Genomic DNA, 21,852 nt, shown 5'->3' with positions numbered 1-21,852 from the left:
CTAAAGAGAGGGTTGGACAAACACAAGTAGCAAGCAGCGAGAGGAAAATCATCTCAAATCAACCGCTAAGGGGAATGTCTTATGGGCTTTGATGTATTTATATTAATGCCTAGAGCATGGGAAATAAAAAAGATGATCTGGAACTCTTAACGCGACAAAGTAGTTACGGTGTAATAGGCATAACTGAAACCTGGCGGGATGAGTGCTATGATTGGAATATAGCAATGGAAGGGTATAACCTATTTCAGAGAAATAGACCAAACAGGAGAGGGGATGGAATAGCATTATGTACTAAAAATATTTACACGTGCGAAGAGATGCAAAACTTCAATCCTGGAAACCAGGATGAGAGCATCTGTAGAAGAATTAAGGGAACAAAGACTGAAAAAGATGTAGTTGTAGATGTAGTCTACTACATCCTGCCAAGCTAGACTGAAGAACTGGATGAAGCCTTCCTTGACCAGATAACCAACCATGCAGAAAGAAGAAATATAGCAGTTATGGGGGATTTCAACTATTATTTATTTATTTATTTACAATATATATTTACCGTCCCTCTCAGCCTGCAGGAGACTCGGTATGGTTTACAGTTGGTACCAAGACCATAAAATACAATTACTCTGATATTTGTTGGAAAACAAACTGTGTCAAGAGTACTAAGTCCAACAAATTCCTCACTTGCCTTGCAGACAATTTTATTGTCCAGAAGGTAGAAGAGGCAACAAGGGAATTAGCTATTCTGGATCTGATCCTAACCAACTTGGTATAGTTATATGGTGGTGAGAATTATAATAGCTAAGTCTTGGAAGAGGGAAAAAGAATGAGTAATTAAGGATTGGGGAAGGAAATTAGTCGAGTATTTTCAAATGGCCAAGCTCTCCAATGGCTTAAGGGGAGGAAACAATGAAGAGTTTGTTAGAAAATGGAGACTTGCCTTTGGGTATTTAAAATAGAAGACAAAATTTGATTTCAAAATAGCTGCATGGGGAATTTATTAATGTAATGATAAGGACAGTTATGTTAGATACTAGTTTTATATGGCATGGTGTCGGAAGTCATGGTTAGTGGTTCATGGGTGGAAATGTGGGGTGGGGACTGGGTAAATAATATTTGTATTTTGATTGTTTAAATTTTGAAGATTGTATGTTTTTGTTTTCATATATCATAATAAAATTTAATCAGTTAACCAATGGTTCCTCTTCATTCTGGAAAGAAGTGACTAGTGGAGTGTTGTAGGGTTTGGTTTTGAGCCCAGTATTGTTTAACATCTTTAAAAATTAGAGGGCATGCTTATCAAGTTTGCAGATGACACCAAATTAGGAGGGATAGCTAATACTCCAGAGGACAGGATCAGAATTCAAAATGACCTGAACAGATTAGAGAGCTGGGCCTAAATTAATTTCAACAAGGACAAATGTAAAATACTATATGAAGGACTTCACATGGCTTTTCAGGCTGTGCCATTGCTCTGGTAATCCCTGGCGAAAAGGGGGAGGAAATAACTACACTTACCTCCCTGTAGTGGAGGAGAAAACACTTCTCCACTTTGGCACTTCTCCACTTTGGGAGGAAAGTGGGCAGGGACTGCCATGCATCATGTGATGGTGCGTGGCAGGCCCTGTCCTTGCTGTGATTAAAATCTGCAAAACGGGGCAGAAAAGCCCTTTGTGAAAAGGTCCTTAGGTAGAAAAAAAAAATGAAATGCAGAGATACAGAATGGCTCAACAACAGTTCATGAAGATTTTGGAGTCTTCATGGACAACAAGTTACACATGAGCCAATAGTTTGATGCAGCAGCTAAAAAAAACAAACAAAAACAAACCAAAACAATGGATTTTGGGCTGCATCAAAAGGAGTATAGTGTCTAGATCGGGGTCCTCAAACTTTTTAAAAAGAGGGCCAGATCACTGTCCCTCAAACTGTTGGAGGGCCAGATTATAATTTGAAAAAAGCATGAATGAATTCCTATGCACTCTGCACATATCTTATTTGTAGTGCAAAAAACACTTAAAAACAATACAATAATTAAAATGAAGAACAATTTTAACAAATATAAATTTATTAGTATTTCAGTGGGAAGTGTGGGCCTTCTTTTGGCTGATGAGATAGGATTGTTGTTGTTGTTTGCTTTCAAGTTGTTTCAGGGTTAGGTTGACCCTGAGTGAGGGGTGGATAAATGATCTTGGAGGGCTGTATCTGGCCCTAGGGCCTCCGTTTGAGAACCCCTGGTCTAGATAGAGGGAAGTCTTTATTCTCTTTATTCTGCTTTGGTTAGACCTCACCTGGAATACTGTGCCCAATTCTAGCCACCACAATTTAAAAGAGATATTGACAAATTGGAAGGTTGTCCAGAGGAGGGCAACTAAAATGATCAAAGGTCTGGAGACTATGAATTCCTATGAGGAGCATCTTCAAGAACTGAGTATGTTTAGTCTGCAGAAGAGAAGATTGTGAGGAGACATGATAGCTATGTATAAATATGTGAAAGGATGTCATAAGGAAGAGGGAGTAGGCTTAATTTCTGCTGCCCTGGAAACTAGGATTTGAGCAATGGGTTCAAATTACAGGAAATGAGATGCCCCTTGAACATAAGAGGAAGAACTTCCTGACTGTAGGAGCTGTTCAGCAGTTGAACTCTCTGCCTCAGAGTGTGGTGAAAGCTTTTATAAAGATTCCGGATGGCCATCTGTCAGGGTACAGTGATACCTTGATTTAAAATTTTAATTTGTTTGGTGTATTTAAGTAAAAATTCTTATCTCAATGTGAATTTTCCCATTGAAATGCTATTGATCTGTTTCAGTGCCCAGACCCCCATTTTTGTTATGTGTTTTTAAATAAGAAACTGTAGTTTATAAATAACAAATAATGTATAAATGCACATTCATATGCAACAGTAAACAAAGAAAGGCCAAATTTAACATGGTTGAAACACAAATTTGTGGCAAGGAATCACATTTAGACCACAAAATGTGTGTTGGCCAGTGAAACAGCAAGGCAAAACAGCAAAATCTTCTTCATAGTGTACAGTACAGTACTAATTCCAGCCTCCCTCCCTCCCTCTCTTGCTCTCCCTCTCTCACTTCTTGAAGTGAAACATACCTGGAATAAAAAGTAGATTTCTGCAATTCGGCCAAAAGGCATGTTGTTTTGAATTCCATTTTTTGATAATCCCTCATTCTGTTTATCGGGAAGTTACTTGAATTGGGAGGGGTGATGCCATTTTCATTCAGCAAAGATTTGGTCCATTGGCTACAATGGAAAACTTTAGAGGCTCGGTCCTCCATCATTTTAAAGCCTATCTGCATAAAACCTACCTCTGTTTTAGATCCCACTCACAACTACAGGTATGCCAAGTTTTGGAACAATCCACTTATCTACTGATTTTTAAGAATTATTTTAAATATTTTACCATAATATTTTTTTAAAAATAAGACAAGCCACTGGATAAGGTTCTGGGAATTGTAGTCGCCGGTTGTGCCAATTCTCAGCCAATCGGAGCACTGACAAAATCAGGCCTTTTATTGGTTGAGAAACACACAGAGAAAAACTTTAACTTCCATCATGCTCTGAGAGGAACGCAGAGACTTTTCAATGCGCTCCCCATGCAAGTGCTGATGGGAAAGCGAGTTCCCAGTAGGACCCTCTCTGCAGGAGGAGCCTAGGGAACTTTTCCAGAAGAAATGGATGCTGCTGCCCTGCCAGGGAGGGAGAAAAGATGCTGCAATTAATCCAATCTTCTCTAGGAGCCCCCACTTCAACCCCTGCCTCAAATTTATTGCAGAGTTAACTCTCCAGTTGCTGAAAAATTCTGCACTCTTGATTCGTTTTGGCTGACTTTCCAGTTCCCAACCCCCCCCCCCCCCCCCGTCCTGTTTTCAGGGAATATACAAAACAAACCACCAAATTTTACAAATCACTTTAGGACAAACCTAATGAAAAGCACACAAAAGGAGCTAACCCAAAACTTCCTCAGTGGACAGTAATCTTGGAAAGCAGAAAAGAAGGAAGGAGAGAGCAATCACCCAAAGTGGAGACAAAATAAACAAACAAACAAGCAAGCAACCCCGCCTCCCAAATCCAACTATAACTGAATGGAATATTTTTTTACACTTATGAAAATGGAACTAATTTTCCAAAGGAATAAACACAGAGGTATAAATAGCAAAGAAGCAAGTAATACGAATGTAGACACGCATATTCGCATGCATATTATTCTCAACATTCTAAGGAAACTTCTTTGGCTGATGATAGTTCCCAGAACAACACCAACTGGATCTTCTCCTTGGAAAGTTCTGATAGGAAGGGATATTTCATTCTGACTTGATTTTATACAAGGGAATAACAAATCTGGTTTCATAATTCTGGAAAATCTAAACCTTTTTACTAAATAAAACGATAAGAACAATTAAAGGTTATTCTGCACAGTCTTGTTCCTCTGCACTCCCCAATCCCAAATTGGGCATTTTGTGAATTTTTGCTGCCTGGGAGAAGGAAAGATGGTGTCCTTCTTCGGAAATATGCAGGTAAACCTTGATTTTGTCTCAGGCAATGAGACAGCAGATGTGCATCGGAGATACAGACTATGGGTTACAGACAGTGTTGTCTTCCAGCAGTTCAGCACTAACTAACTCTTCCATAGGGAGATCTCCTGAAGTGACAACTTGGTCTCTCTTTATACTTTGAGTCTGTGGAACTGGGACACTGTCCTATAGATATTCCTCTTCCTATCCACTAGACGGAGACAGAGTCCCATGAGAGTTACTTACCAATTTATCGCATTTTGCTCTTGATCTGCAATCCCATCCTCACCCTGCCATTAAGCATGTGCCCCGAAGCCTTGTTCTTTCACAAACCACTCTTGGAAGCAAAATATGAAGCACCTGTGTGCCAGCCTTTATGGTGCTGCTGATACATAAATGCTTCCCACAATGTTCACAGCTGAAATAAGGAGGCTAATACTTCAAGACTAAAAGTCTGAAGCCCATATTTAAGTATCACTTCAAAACTCACATATTAGGATTTCCTGTGCACTCTAACCATCAGTTTCAAAAAGCAGCTTCAGATTGGAAACCCACTGCTAATGTCAGACAATGTTTTGCTATTTCAAAGCAAGTGCAAACTGCCAACACCAATTTCTTGTGTTTCCATGAAGGACACAGAAGAGGGAAAGTCTTTAAAGCCAGTATGAAAATGTGGTTTATTATCATCTTAGGAAGAGAGTTAATCCTCTTTTCTACCAAGCAGACTGCCTGGCTGAACAAGGACAGAGGGAAATAAACTTTTCCTTCTCCAGCCTAGTTGTATGTGTGTGCCTTCAAGTCATCTATCAACTTATGGCAACCCCAATAATTTCATAGCATTTTCTTAGGCAAAAAATACTCAGAGTTGGTTTTACCATTTCCTTCATCTGAAATATAGAGTATAGGACCTGGTCTTCCTTGGAAGTCTCCCATGGAATTCCTTGTTACCTATGACCATCATCAAACTAGTCAATACCAGGCTGGTGTGGTGAAGTTTTCTCTTTATTTAATATTACATCAGTGTGTCACTACAGGAATAGTCTGGTCTGTGCTGACATCTTCTCATTTCAGCCTACACTGAGGCATCTCATGCTGGAATCAATCCAGCTTTCAAAAATGTGGGCAACAGAGGCCATCTCACTGCCCCAGACACCCTCATTGACTCCCAGGGCAATGAATGAACATTTGGAATACTCTATTTAACATGAGCAATGCAATTGTAGTGATAAGATGATAACTCATGCTGTGGTAGTATGTTTTAAAGTTGTTTTCAACTTATGGCGCCCCTAAGGTGAGTCTATCACAGCATTTTCTAGGGCTGGGGATGTTTCAATTGCCCAGGATCACCCAATGAATTTTCACACACAATTGGAGATTTGAACCCAATCTTCAGAGTCATAGCCCAACACTCAAACACTATTCAGATTGAAGTCGCTGTGCAATCAGATTTATCCTTTTTTAGATGTTTAGCAACTGAGCAGCCTCCTAGGAGAGATACCTGAAAGTATTCCGTTCACAGGCCCATGCTCATATCTTGTTTTACAACCTCATCAGATGCAGTCTTCTCTCCATCTTTTCCCTGTTTCTCTATGCTGCTGAAATGGAGTCCCACAGAGTCCATCACATGATGCAAGGCAACTTCCGGCAGAACTCTGTGGGGCTCTTTTTCAGCAGCATAGGGAAATGGAGCCTAGTGTGACTTTTGAAGAGCCAGGTGATACTCAACTTCTAATGGCACAAAGTGGGGGAACGCGAAAGAAGGATGGACCTGAAGGGGGAAAGGATGTGGTATGGCAGAAAATGGATCTTGACAAGAGGGAACAGAGCAAGACAGTTCTTTCTGCTGTCCCATGCTCCCCCCCCCCCCACTTTCTCTCTGCTCTTGTGATGAGGCCCTTACAGTATAGTGGTACCATTCAATCATTAGGTTAAGGCTGGAGAGATCTGAGTTCAAATTCTCATGTAGTCATGATAAATCTCAGGACAGTTGATATTTTCCAGACTAAACTACTTTTTGTGAACATTCTGAGGTCACCATGGAGAACCACGTATGTTTCTTGAAGTTACTGGATGAAGGTGAAATATTAAAATAATAAATACCTAAAGAGAAGGGAAGGTATCCCCCAATTGCTAATATGAATGAAAATGATTTCAATAACTAAATAGTAATAGCATTCATAAAACTCTAGGAACTTACCTAGAGCACCAAAATCCCATCAATATTCGACCATGGTATGACAGCTATTTGGGAATATGGAGTTGGAGACAAAATGTCTTGAAATAAACTCAGTCTCTTTGAGTATTTGACATTCTGTCTGAATGATTATTTGCTGATTCTTGAATCTGTATTTGGGGGAAGGGCAGAGTTGTCTTCGTACCGTAAAGAATCTTTCCATATGAAAGTCATTCTGGGTTGCAAAGCTGGCAGTCTCAGATTGCTCTGCCTTTGGGTAGAACAACTTGGGTTGGATTATCGAGGTCAAGTGCAACATTAAGGAGGGCAGGATGGAAAATAAATTTCATTGCCATACATGGAGGATAAGAGTTACCCAGCATTGACATTCTATTTCTGTACTCAGTCTGTTTGCCAGCTGGTAACTGCTGATGTGAAGGTAACTGATCTCAAGAAAAACATGGGTCCTTCATCTCCATAATGGAACATTACTGGGTGAAGGGTTAAAAATAGAGAGAGTCAATGTGATGCACCCAAAGCAGTCCTAAGAGAGCAGCTCTACTTTTATAACAGCACAGAATGAGTGATGGATTTTGGTGTCCCATGCAAGAGTTGCTCCTATTAAAACAAAGTTATGAATTAGTGAATGGACACTCCTCAAAAATGAGCAGCCCCTCAGCCTGACCAATCAGAAACTACAACAGAAAAAAGTGACATTGCCGCCTTTCTCTTTGTTGGCGGGTTTAAACTTTACATAATGAATTATTCAATATTGTCCTATCACTGGGGGAGCTCTGCATACTTCCAGATGGTTTCCAACAAAAATTAGGGTTAAAATCTTGCATTGAAGAGATGTAACCTAATATTTTGCACATTTCAGTTGCAGCATGCCACCTTGTTGCAGACTTGTGATAGCATAAGAAGAAATGCATAGCCATGTACGGCCATATGATCAATGCACAAAGAGCAACAACATGCAAAATACAATGCACAATGCACCACAATCTTCAAGGGCACCACACCAATAACTTTGCTGTTCTAACCTTTGGCTGAATATGGATGTTACCCATCTGCTAAAAAAAAGTATGTTAAGCATTATAAAAGGTAAAGGTTTCCCCTGACATTAAATTTTAAGATTACCAGCTCAGGAATAGTGAAGGGGAGAGTGGGAGAAGAAGATAAATCCTGACAAAACTTCAGTGCTGGCATAGAAATGAAATGGCCCCATTGTACAAGGGGCAATGGAGGATTGGGAGTTATTGATAAGTTAATCACAGGAAGGAGGCAGACTAGCTGTAGGATTTGCATGGACTCTTATGATAGAACTGTTTAACCTCCTTCGTGTGATAAAGTCCACAGACTAGGAACTCTGGCGGTGCAACAATTATCCTAATGTCCATCGGTCTCTCTGCAGGAGATATAAAGCACAGGGTTTTGTTTTTGTTTTTTGAAAAATGTCTAAATTGCACTGGAGGTTCTGATGACAGTCATAACATTATTGGTGGCATGAACAGAAGGGTCGCATTGCAGAATCAGAGTGGAGAGTCTCTTAGAATGGATACAGGCTACTGGAGACCTACCATCATGGAAAGATCTCATTCATATTTGGATATTTTGTTCTCCCAAATAAAAAGGAAGAAGTATTTGAAAGGGAAGATTGGAAAAATAAATGAATGCATGGATCCCATATGGAAGAAATGCAGAATCTAAATAAAACAAAAACAAATAACACAGAACTATCCTATATTGTAAGCTACCTTTTACCCAAGGATCTCAAAGTATTTGCTGCTCTGCTGTATATGTTGAAACATGAATGATGAAACTTGGGTACGACAAAAGCTCCAAGTACGGTTACATTCAAATGTTGTATAAGTGAATAAACTGGATCCAGAGATAACAGTTAAGCCAACCTGCCTAGATCATGAAATATAGATCGTAGCATTGTGAAATAAAAGGTAGGAAAGACACGGCATGTCCTAAGATGGCTATTAAGACTATCACACTGTGTTTTTTGTTGCTGCTGCTGCTTCTCCTGTCCTTTGCTATCCTTCTGCCATAAGTCCTTTTCTCCTCTCCCACTGTGAACTTTTTAGCCTTGTCAGATTACTCACCAGCTGTGTAACAGGAACTCTTCAGCTGTTTGATGTATGTGGGGTGAGCATGTCTGTGCTTCATCCTGTCCTTTTGAGACCCTGTGTCCAAATACCCGATGCTGGGTGGAGATACTGTAGAAAGAAGACATTTGTTAACCCTTTATCTATGGTCAATAAATTGAGATGCTGCTGTTATAATCCTGTTCCTCCAAACTCATCTTTGTCTTCGATAGGCTGCTCTAGAGTCGTAATAATGCTTGCTTACTACTTTTTCCTCCATGATGTGATCACACTTGTCAGTGGTAAAATTGGTAGAGTATCCTCAACCTACTTTAATGATACTTTCAGCTGCCCTGCTTAGATTCATATCTCACATCCTTTGATATGAACAAATGGATAGTTGTTACTTTCAAGATTCTCTTTATCGTGATCCTTGAAAAACTCATGATGGAACTGTGCTATTCAGTACTTCACAATCATTTAGTCAATTTAATGGCTTAGGTCTCATTCTCCTTGCAACCCCACAGTGCCAAAGACCTCCATGAAGATATTCTTGCTAAATACAGTATCCAGGAGAAAAGAGTATTTCTTTTTAGCTGTTTAGCCTGACCCAACAGAACTAGCTCTTTTTGAAATACAGGGGAGGGGAAAATCTAACCTTACAACTTTCATGGTGCTGAGCTTGCAAGAAGAATCCTAATAGAAGTGTACAGAGACGAGACAGTGAGTTTAGGAGAGTATGGCTCCAGTATTATTTGCTTATGAAGCGTCAAGATTCCTGGGTGTTCTCTGGTTACAGGGAGAGAGGCACAGTCCAAGGATAGGCATTCCTCCTCACATGTGCTGTTGGGAATGGCTGATCCCTGGAGGCATTTCCACTAATGCTGAAAACATGGCTGAGCACGGCTCCAGCAAGCTGCAAATCCCATAGGGAATGTTTCTGGAAATGCATTAATGCCCTAGCTCAGTCAAAGATCTGGGCTGTTGTTTTATTGGAGTTTCAAAACTATACCACAAACAATATGAACTTTTGCCAGATGACACACAAATGCTATCACTGTATCTCAGATTTGTGAGATAGCTTCTCACAGACACAGGGCATGAATGGCGCCAACCATGAGGCTCTGCTGTTTCCATTTCCCTGAATTGCACACACCAACCCACATCTGTGGGGGACCAGGATGACAAATGTTTCTGATGGAACAAAACCCTTAAAGTTGCAGACTGTCTTCTTTGGCATTTACCTTATTTCTCTACAGTTGTTTCAATTCTTCTTCCTACAAATTTCATTTCATGTTCACTCATATCAAGATGAACAATGTCTTCCAGACCCACAATAGATTCTTAGCACCTTCCGGCATTCCTCATAATGGGCTATGCAGGTTGTGAGGAAGCTATAGTCCAACTACACATAGAGGGATGAATGTGATTCTAATCAAATTGTGTATATCTTTCATCTGAGGCAATGAGAGCAGAACTAAATTTACCCAAGCATTTCAAAAGTCTTGTCTTTTTTGAATTTATTTCATATATTTATATCCCGTCCTTCTCCCCACAAGGGGAACTCAGCGAGGCCTCACATGAGCATCAGAGGATGCTAACAGCATAATTACAATAAAAATTACAATTTACAATAAAGTCATTTAAAAACATTATACTACATCATCCATAAAAAATAACAATAAATTAATAGATTAACGTGCCAGTAAAACTAAGCCGAGCTAGGAGAATCCATATCACAAAAACCACAGTATTCTTGATAGACAAAATTAACATGATGATACTAGAGATGCTGCTTCTGTAAAACAAGCATATGGAATATTTTGTTGTCATGTATCCATCATGCCAATCCATTATGCCTCATATTGAAGGATGTGGAAAACACAGTGGTTCTCAACCTGTGAGTCCCCAGATGTTTTGGCCTTCAACTCTCAGAAATCCTTACAGTTGGTAAACTGGCTAGGGTTTCTGGGAGTTGTAGGCCAAAACATCCAGGGACCCACAGGTTGAGAACCACTGGCATACAGTTATTCAAAGTTGCCCCAACACAATGATAAAAAGAGAAACATCCTGTGCTTCCTTGATATGGATTATAGGCCGTTAAGAGTTCAAGTGAGGCTTATCCCAAAAAGCATTGGAGCTGGAAAAGAGAGAAGCATCTGGTGAATGGAATGGAATAATGAATTTAGATTGCCACTGCCAGGACTCAGGAGATCGTCAGAGGTCTTGGGTAATTACTGTACTTCTTGGGGCCTCTAGGCAGGGAGAAGAGAAAGTTTGTTCTTCTGTGGCTAAAGTGACATTAAAGTGTCAGTATTCATTATCTTTCATTCCCAGGTGGCACCTGTGCTCATTGAATCAGCATAAAAGTGTTTCTTCTTGTGTTGTACATTTCTATGCATCAACCCCCCCCCCCCAAAAAAAACCCAGAAGTGAGGAGACAGGACTGTAAAAAGAGCTGGCGAATGAATGTGCTTGAGTTGATCATACTATTTAGAGCAAGACAGCAAGGGCAGCATTGCAACCATGAGCCCTAGTAACAGCACAGAGTTTGGATAAACCTGTTTTAGGGGCTGTTGTTGAATCTCCCACAAACTACAGCAACCCAAAAGGATTTGGAAAACATACCCTGTGTTCAGTGTATTGTAGGGATATAACCCTTACAACCACATCACACTGGTTGCCAGAATTGCAGCAAATCTGAAGGTGGTGAACCCGTCGTCCCATGACCCGTATCACCCAACTTACAAGAAATCCCATCCCACAGGAGGAAGCATCCACTGCTCAGCTTTCCCTCATTGTTACCAATGTAACACAGGAAGCTTCCTGTGTTGCTGCTTTTATGACAGAGCCCCACCGGAAGTAGCTGTACGTCATGGGATGGAAGCCAGAGGGCTCAATCGCAAAAGTAAAGAGGAACTGGTGCATGCCGCCAAAAAGTGCCCTGCCTGATGAGGTCCTAGTGGGAATGGCAGCAACATCTGTACATGGCACATTCTACTACCTACTCAACCATTAAAAATGTTTCTGCTTCCAGTTCTGAGTTACCTGATTACTGGACTACCAGAGGCCAGAGATCCAAATTAGCTAGCAATAAATGTTAAACACAATAGATAAAAAAATTATTATTGTTGCCTTAAAATAATTTCTGACCTATCCCAGATTTTCTTGATGTAATTTGTTCAGGGGGGGGGGGAGGTTGCTTTTGCCTTCTTTTGAGGTTGCGAGAGTGTAGCTTGCCCAAGGTCACCTAGTGGGAATTCAAGTCCAGGTCTTCCAGTGTTTGAGTCAAACTTCTGCATCACATTGGCTTCAGCTAAAATAGTAGTTGGTACAAAAAATTGAAAGGCATTAAAATCACCTCGGTTAAAGTATTGCATTTAAACATTAATTTAAAACAATTAGAATCACATAAATATGCATCAGTTAGTACATGATCACTGAAGTTCTAATGGAAGGAGTGATGTATTGTTAATATGATAGACTTATGTTAATGATTCCCCAAAACAAAAGAGCAGCAAATGATCTAAAAGTTCTCAATATGGTATAAATATTAGAGCAGAAGTGGGCATCATCGTGTCTAAAACAATCACTAGGGACCTTTTCACATGGGGCTAAAATTGGTGGCAAATGACAGTTAGCCCAGGTCACCCATGGAGCCCACCAGCTCCCATGAAACAACGCTGGTACGGCTTTGTGGGTGAAGGAGGGCTGAGCCAGCGCTGCCACAAAAACATGTGCGGGCTCATGTGTAGCCATTGGTATCCATGGGGGAAAGCCACTCACTCCACACTGCCCCCATCTGATCACTATCAGCTGGAGCCAGGTTCCCCATGCCCCTCAACAAAGCAGAGCCTCTCCAGTGGTCATGTGACAAGGTCATTAGTGGCTTTCAGAAAACTTTTACTGTTGCCAAATTTTGGGACCCCAACATTGAGGTAAGGGGACCCCATTTGGGATCAGTACAGCAGTCAAGATTTCTGGGGGGGTGGTGGTGTATGCATATGTTTCACTTTGTCACCACCCCTTTCATGTTGCCACTGCCATCCCTCCTAGCCAGCCATGGAGCTCCATCCCAACACTTGACCATTGTGGGCACCTCTGCAGATGTCAGAATGGGGTACCTGCTCAATCAGGAAAAAGGGGGATGGCAATTTTATCTTAATTATGTTTGAATGTGCTCTATGCCTGCATGTGAAAAAAGTCTGGTTGGTCAATTCAGAATAAACTTGACTTAATATTCAAAAAGTAACCTGCTAAAAATAGAGAGATTTAATATATTGATCAATAACATAAAACCAGTACACAATTCTTTGGATTCAGAATTCATATAAAACACTAAAGGTAGCACACTGAATGAGAAATGGCAAATTCCATAACAGAACAGAAGTTTTTAATAATAGAAAGGTTTTGTTTTCAACATTGCATCAATAACCAATATTCACAAGGCTCAGAGGTGAAAACAATTACAGTGGGACCTCTTTTTCCAGCTTTGGATAGGAAACATTCTCACAGGCTTTACCCACATCATAGAGGAAATCATCTGGATGCTTTTCATTATGTTGGCGGTGAAATACTGGAGTGCCAAACGTCCTTGTTATGTGAATAAGTCTGTCTTTAATAGAGAGCCAGGCATTAGAAAAATCCTCAAACAATCCCAATGGCTTTATATCTGGATAGGGCCCTATCCATTTGTGTAGAATCTATTCCAACAGGGATGCCTTTCTGTAATTCACAACGCAAATGTAACCAAAGAATGCAGTCTGTGATCCTTGTTGGCCTTACAACAATGAGCAGACAAAGGCACAAGCACAATGTGCTAATTGGGGGAACCAGCTTATGTATTCCTAGGTCAGGCTATCCACCAACTGCTAAAATATTTGGCAGAACAGCTCGGCCATTGCTCTCTGGACATTATCAGGACTTCTGAGCACATGCTATCTTCTAGTAGCTATGACAGGCTGTGACTCTATATCTTTGTTGATCACATAAAATGAGTTATCTGACTCTGTACGGTCCATATTCTTCAGCCCCTATTGTTTCCCTTAAAGGATTGAATCTTTTATCATGTCAGGAAGAGAGCTGTGACCAGAATGGGCATTTTCTAGAGATTTTGGGAACCAAAACATTCTTCTAAAATGATGGTTTGTGGGGACATTTGTAACATTTGGGAATGATAGAGTAACCAATTTTTGACCTTGGGTGAATCCTACCCTCTCAGTCTCAAAGGCAGGCAATAGCAAACCTTTGCAAAATTTGCCAAGAAAATCCTATGATAGATTTGCCTTAGGGTTGCCATAGGTTGGAAATGACTTGAAGGCACACAACAAAAAGGAAACAACACCTGTTCAAAAACCCACATGTCAAGCTTGTAATTGGAAGGATTCCCCATAGCATATATTGATAGGGACTAAATATAGAGTCTAGATATGTTTGGTGGCCCATATGTTCAAAAAGAAAGAATTAAAAAAGAGAAAAATTGTAATGTAGGTGGTGATAAAGAAACCAAACAGCCAGTGTTTGAGGACACAACTGAACCTTTCAAAATATATAAACCTTGCAGTAGATCAAATGTGATGGAAATGAAATCTAATAATGAAAGAGATTCCACCCATCCTTCTGCTTTTAAAGTTTTATTCCTACCTATACTGTAGCCTACATACTTGAAGAAAAGGATTAAATTACTATTCTTAAGTAATTTTCAATAGAACCTTACATGAAAGGATTACTGTTCTGGAAAAAGGAAATAAGGGCATGCATTTGTTTATTTCCTATTTTCAGCCTGTTACAAACTAGTATTGTTTGTTCAGTCCTCTTTCTATCTGCTGTGGGCTTTTAAAAACTGAACAAGTAGTGACTGTTTTCGAATGACAGAACCTCTGGGACATCAAACTTCACTTATGAAATTGCACAGAGATGCATACTAAATCACAAATGATTATTCTAAGTTGAATATCAAAGTAATAGGGAGTGGCTAGAGTAGGCCTGAATAAAGCCAACTTATATATGGTTGATCCTGAGTAAACCAGATAGTTGCAGCTAACACATTTGATGATAAAATATGGAGATATTCACGGCATATCAAAGTATATTATGTGGCTTTATGTTGAAGCTTTGAAAAACCTTCCTACTGCAATTATAAAGCTGGCAACACAAAGCTTGGAAAGCTATTTTAAGAGAAATTAATATCCATTACTAAGCAAAGATAGAATGATGTTCTGAGATCTAAAGTCCAGTTATAGATGGCTTAGAATGATGTTATAGACATTCACCTGGCAGGGAAGACACCTTGATCATGAAGGAGGTTTTCCCAAGGCGAGGCTCATCCATTACACTCCGGGTGTGCTGACTCCTGCGATTTCCCCAAATGCGGGAAACTTCACTGCATAATTTGTGGTAGAGTAGCCTGGCTCTTTGAACAAGCTTTTGGAAATGCAGTGCAATAGATAAACATAGAATTATGTAAGTTTGAAACATGGAATTGCTTAGACAATGCTACTGGAAAGTGAGATTAACAGGAAGACAATGGTTATTATATGTTTTAATGGCTTTTATATTGTATTGATTTTATATTGATTTTATAATGCTGTTTTAATTGTAGATTGTGGATTGTTATGGCATCAAATTGCTGCCAATTTTTAAGCCGCCTTGAGTCGCCTTCGGGCGTGAGAAAGGCGGGAGAGAAATATTGTAACTAACTAACTAAATAAATAATAAATTAAAAGCAAATTTCAAAAAAGAAGAAAATATTGTCTAGACTTTGTCTTGAAACAGTTGGTGAGATTTGGTTATCAGGTGGGCCTCTACATTTGCAGGCCGAGTTCTTTCCACCTTATATTCTTTTTCAACCAACACTGAAAAACAAAAAAGCAAAAAAAAAGCAAGACATCACTTATGTTGACCACAGAGCTTATCAATTATTTGTATTTGAATTGGGCTTTAAATGTTTTCTCCCAGAATTTAAAGCATGATTGCAGGCAATCAAGTTTGCATTTCACTTTTTATTTAGCTTTGTTGCAATTATATGGAAAATGTTAAATTTACATAGGTGCTTTTATTTGGCTAATGTATATTTCTGTCAAAACATATTTCATAGAATCATAGAATCATAGAATCATAGAGTTGGAAGAGACCTCATGGGCCATCCAGTCCAACCCCCTGCCAAGAAGCAGGAATATTGCATTCAAATCACCCCTGACAAATGGCCATCCAGCCTCTGCTTAAAAGCTTCCAAAGAAGGAGCCTCCACCACACTCTGGGGCAGAGAGTTCCACTGCTGAACGGCTCTCACAGTCAGGAAGTTCTTCCTAATGTTCAGATGGAATCTCCTCTCTTGTAGTTTGAAGCCATTGTTCCGTGTCCTAGTCTCCAAGGAAGCAGAAAACAAGCTTGCTCCCTCCTCCCTGTGGCTTCCTCTCACATATTTATACATGGCTATCATATCTCCTCTCAGCCTTCTCTTCTTCAGGCTAAACATGCCCAGTTCCCTAAGCCGCTCCTCATAGGGCTTGTTCTCCAGACCCTTGATCATTTTAGTCGCCCTCCTCTGGACACTTTCCAGCTTGTCAACATCTCTCTTGAATTGTGGTGCCCAGAATTGGACACAATATTCCAGATGTGGTCTAACCAAAGCAGAATAGAGGGGTAGCATTACTTCCTTAGATCTAGACACTATGCTTCTATTGATGCAGGCCAAAATCCCATTGGCTTTTTTTGCCGCCACATCACATTGTTGGCTCATGTTTAACTTGTTGTCCACGAGGACTCCAAGATCTTTTTCACACGTACTGCTCTCGAGCCAGGCGTCCCCCATTCTGTATCTTTGCATTTCATTTTTTCTGCCAAAGTGGAGTATCTTGCATTTGTCACTGTTGAACTTCATTTTGTTAGTTTTGGCCCATCTCTCTAATCTGTCAAGATCGTTTTGAATTCTGCTCCTGTCCTCTGGACTATTGGCTATCCCTCCCAATTTGGTGTCATCTGCAAACTTGATGATCATGCCTTCTAGCCCTTCATCTAAGTCATTAATAAAGATGTTGAACAGGACCGGGCCCAGGACGGAACCCTGCGGCACTCCGCTCGTCACTTCTTTCCAAGATGAAGAGGAAGCATTAGTGAGCACTCTCTGTGTTCGTCCACTTAACCAATTACAGATCCACCTCACCGTAGTTTTGCCTAGCCCACATTGGACTAGTTTCCTTGCCAGAAGGTCATGGGGGACCTTGTCGAAGGCCTTACTGAAATCCAGGTACGCTACATCCACGGCATTCCCCGCATCTACCCAGCTTGTAGCTCTATCGAAGAAAGAGATCAGATTAGTCTGGCATGACTTGTTTTTGATAAATCCATGTTGACTATTAGTGATGACTGCATTTGTTTCTAAGTGTTTGCAGACCACTTCCTTAACAATCTTTTCCAGAATCTTGCCCGGTATCGACGTGAGGCTGACCGGACGGTAGTTGTTTGGGTCGTCCTTTTTTCCCTTCTTGAAGATTGGGACCACATTGGCCCTCCTCCAATCTGCTGGAACGTCTCCCGTTCTCCAAGAACTCTCAAAGATGGTTGCCAATGGTTCCGAAATGACTTCCGCTAGTTCCTTCAATACTCTGGGGTGTAGTTGATCTGGCCCTGGGGACTTGAACTCATTAAGAGCGGCCAGGTATTCCTGGACGACTTCTTTCCCAATTTGGGGTTGGATGTCCTCCAATCCCTCATCCACTCCATCTTGCTGAGGTTGAAGACTCTCTTTTTGTGAGAAGACCGAGGCAAAGAAGGCATTAAGTAGTTCTGCCTTTTCCCTATCCCCTGTCAGCATTGCCCCATCTTCTCCTCGAAGAGGTCCTATCGCCTCCTTGTTTTTCCTTTTTCTACTGACATAAGAATAGAAGCCCTTTTTATTGTTTTTAATGTCCCTGGCAAGTCTGAGCTCGTTTTTTGCTTTAGCCTTGCGGACCTTTTCCCTACAGGTGTTTGCTATTTGTTTGAATTCTTCTTTGGTGATTTCTCCCTTTTTCCACTTCTTGTGCATGTCTCTTTTGTGTCTTAGCACAGTTAGAAGTTCTTTGGACATCCATTCTGGCTTCTTTGCACTTGTCCTATTTTTTCTCTTTGTTGGCACGGTTTGCAATTGCGCCTTGAGTATTTCACTCTTGAGAAATTCCCATCCATCCGTAGCTCCCTTGTCTTTTAGTATCTGTGTCCACGGAATGCTGCTCAGCGTTTCCTTCATTTTTTGGAAATCAGCTCTCCTAAAGTCCAAAATGCGGGTTTGACTTGTCTTAGTTTCGGCCTTCCTTTGTACCTCAAATTGCAGGAGCACATGGTCACTTGCCCCTAAGGATCCTACCACTTCGACCGCATCGATCAGGTCCTCCGCATTTGTTAGGATGAGATCAAGAGTAGCCAATCCCCTTGTTGCCTCTTCTACCTTCTGGACCATGAAATTGTCTGCAAGGCAAGCGAGGAATTTGTTGGACCTTGTACTCTTGGCCGAGTTTGTTTTCCAGCAAATATCGGGATAGTTGAAATCGCCCATGACTACTACATCTCTTTTCTGTGCCTGTTTGGTCAACTGTTGGCAGAAGACTTCATCAAGATCTTCCTCCTGGCTTGGGGGTCTGTAGTAGACGCCTACAACGACATCTTTTTGAGTCCCAGTTCCCTTGATTCTTATCCAGATGATTTCAAGCTGGTTTCCCAGATTGCTGTCTTGAATTTCTTGTGCAGCATAAGAGTTTTTGACATATAAGGCTACTCCGCCTCCTCTCTCCTTTGTTCGGTTTCTGTGAAAGAGGTTATACCCCTCGATATCTACATTCCAGCGATAGGAGTCATCCCACCAGGTTTCAGTGATGGCTATGATATCATATTTGTGGTGTTGTGCTAGAAGTTGGAGTTCGTCTTGTTTATTTCCCATGCTCTGTGCATTAGTGTAAAGACATGTGAGCCCCTGGGATCTTCCCTTGAGCTGTTTAATTGGTATTATTGTGCTTTTGGTACGTGGTCCTTGTTGTGTTTGTGCAGCCCTCCGTTTAGCCTTAATTTGGTTCCATTTATACTAAGGTTTGTATATGTACAGAAGATGTAGAACAGATTTTAATAGGATAGTAACTCATCTTATGATCTGGTAAAAATAACATTTTATCTCCTGGGAAATACTGTGTTTTAATTTATTAATTTTACTATTATATGGATTAAATAAGTTCTGGATAAACTTTGATAATTCCAAAGGAAACTGGGAGTGATGATAGTGGCTGAGTGACAGTGTGTGCTAAAATGGTACATACTTTCAAGGGACCCTTATTAAAAGAAGACACCAGTTTCAGTCTGATATTAGAAGCTGAACAGGACTGGCTCTTTGTACTTGGATGGAGACTGCCAGTTGAAAGCACACATACAATAACACCACTCAATATCGTGTCACTGTGTGCAATTATATCTATAAAGAGTCAGTAGTACAATCCAGATCTATTAAATAAGAATTTTAAAACTCTCTCCTCCCCCTCCCCCTCCCCCTCCCCCTCCCCCTCCCCCTCCCCCTCCCCCTCCCCCTCCCCCTCCCCCTCCCCCTCCCCCTCCCCCTCCCCCTCCCCCTCCCCCTCCCCCTCCCCCTCCTCCTCCTCCTCCTCTATCTCGCTTCATAAGCCAATGTTTCACTTCAAAAGACTCTCAAAGCAGTGGCCAATTTTTCTTTTCTATAGTTAATCCACTGAAATAAATCACCAAACGCTCGCCACGTTACATCAAACATCCTTGATTATGGGACAGAAGAAGAGTGAGATGAGTTACTGTTACTAATATTATGTTTTACAGCTAACTGCACTAATTTTCTAATTATCATTGGAAATTAAAAATGTGTATGATATCTCTACCAGCAACATTGCTCTCTCAAAGTCTGCAGCCAGGGCATTTGCACCACCCTCGGTCAAAGAAATCAAATCCTCTTGGGATTTGAGACCTGGTGATCAAGTTGTTTCTAAGCAACACATTTTCTAGATATGGATTTTCACTCTTAATCTTTGCAAGGACAGACGTGATCAAAGAAGACCTTTTAATGACCATTTTACTGGGCATTTACAGGAATATGGTCAGGGAAAAATATGAAACATTTGAAAGAAAGTCTGTCTGTTTTTCTCTCTGCTTTGAAATGGAGTATATTTATTACTTTCACACAGGCAGGGAAATAGAAGTTACTTATCTATTAGATCTCCAAAGACTTCTGACCAAAGAAGGCCCTACACTTCATCCTGCAACAGCAAGATCTATTCAAAGGAGAATTCCGTAAGCAGTGTAGATAATCTATGTGAAAGCATCGTTTCTTTAAATGAACCTGCAACGTGTAAAACAAATGTATGAATCCCAGAGTTCTTATATTTGGCCCAGATCGTATTCCCTCTGCAGCTGGCAGACATATGTCATGTTCACTCACTCTGTTGGGAGCCCCAAACACCCACTGCAAGTAATAACATGTCAGCGAAATACAAGCTTCTTATGGCTGAAATCTTACCCTAGGGAGTAGTGATAATGGCACACATAAAAATAGCTCAACTGGACTACAAGTTCCTTCAAGACGTGCGTGTGAAGGAATTATTGGTCCCAGGATAGTAGCACAAGTTTGCATACCAAATCAGGTTCCCCTATGAAGGGCACTTTGTTCTGTGTGTGAAAGATCTCTTTAAGCAAGAACTCAAGGTGCTTTCAGGTGGAGAACCCCTTTTTCCTTTTCTTCAAAGATATCTTTTTTTCTGGATAAGAACAAAAGATGAAAGAAGCAGTAGAAACACAAGAGAAGAATTACTTGTGGAAGACATCATTGTCTAAAGTCCTCTATCAAATTGCAGAATAAAAAAAATCTCATCTGGAAGTCCAGTCCAAGTACTTTCAAACAAAGGGTTTTGTATTCACCCTGCCACATTCACATTTTTTTAACTGGTGCAGCAGGATTTTTAAGATATAACTTCTCCCATTTGTGTTTTGACCATAACACTATTCTTGTAGTGTTTTTGTATCTTTTCCTCCATTTTTTCTTACAACAATAAATCTGTTAAGGAAGCAAGGGAGCTGATTAATGTGTTTTGACCATAACACTATTCTGTCTTTTCTAGTACTAGCATAACAAGAGATAAGGATTCTCTTTCCTTCATTGTCTTTTTATTACCTGCTTCTCACCCTGAGTTGCAAGTTTGCTTGCAGATGGAAAATACAAAATATAGAAACATCATTTCCCTAAAGGTATGTTTCACAAGCTAGTTAAGACTATGAACAGGCACATGTGGATTAAATCAGTGTATGTGGATATGTATGCATATATGTGTGTGTGTGTCAAAAAATAAAGGAACAGTGTTGTACAGTTGGCCCAGTAAGATATTATGGTCAATGGTATCAGTGGACTCTAAGAAATCCAGCAAAACCAATAGTGACACATGTCCTCATCCAGTTCTCAGTGTAGGTTATCTACCAAGGTGACCCAAGCTGCCTCCACTCCATAGCTAGCCGCTCCATAGCTAGAATGAAATGCATCTAGATGCATCTAGAAATGCATCATCCAGGAATCCTTGACGTTAGGAAACAATCATATGCTCTAGTACCTTGCCCAGATATGGAAAATTGAAGACTGGTTCCAGGAATCACTAGAAATTGGATAAATGTGGATTCTATTTGGCAGCTATGAGTTTCTTTGAACTCATGTTATATAGATATCACAATAAATATCCCATGTGTTCAAAGAAAGCTGCCTTATTACACTGAATTCTACCATTGGTCTATCTGTCTAAAACATACATTCAGGAGGCTTTCTGAGCCCTGGATTTGATCTGTGGCCAGATCCAGACAGGCCTTTATTCTAGAAGCATCTGTATCAATAAACGCGGATGTTTCTGGTGGCCCACCCCAGAAAGCACGCGCTTTCTGGGGTGGGTGTTCAGATGTTCTCTCAGGACTTGCCCTACTCCCCCCTCCCCCCAAGCCCCCAGACCTCTTGGAAAGCTAATAAAAACGTACGTGGTCTCCATTAGAAGCCTTGGTCAGCTCTCCTGGTGCGTAGAAATGACATTCCAGGAGAGTTGGG

At 40.6% G+C, this 21,852-nt stretch overlaps 1 protein-coding gene, 1 long non-coding RNA gene and 1 other non-coding gene across 3 annotated transcripts in view; 2 read left to right on the top strand and 1 right to left on the bottom strand.

Annotated features, from left to right (window-relative positions):
* Positions 1-21,852, top strand: part of LOC132768545 (myosin-3) — a 111,720-nt gene that overhangs the window by 46,727 nt on the left and 43,141 nt on the right. The window lies entirely within an intron of this gene.
* Positions 6,390-9,538, bottom strand: LOC137096073 (uncharacterized). The gene is made up of 3 exons (XR_010909226.1): positions 9,445-9,538; positions 8,805-8,918; positions 6,390-7,311 (listed from the first exon to the last, which is right to left on the bottom strand). It is a non-coding gene; the product is annotated as an uncharacterized lncRNA (long non-coding RNA).
* Positions 15,051-15,214, top strand: LOC132769506 (U1 spliceosomal RNA). Its single transcript, XR_009630859.2, has one exon. It is a non-coding gene; the product is annotated as a U1 spliceosomal RNA (small nuclear RNA).

The sequence above is a fragment of the Anolis sagrei genome, chromosome 2, assembly GCF_037176765.1.
Source record: "Anolis sagrei isolate rAnoSag1 chromosome 2, rAnoSag1.mat, whole genome shotgun sequence".
NCBI lineage: Eukaryota > Metazoa > Chordata > Lepidosauria > Squamata > Dactyloidae > Anolis > Anolis sagrei.
This window is presented reverse-complemented; position numbering and strand designations above follow the sequence as displayed.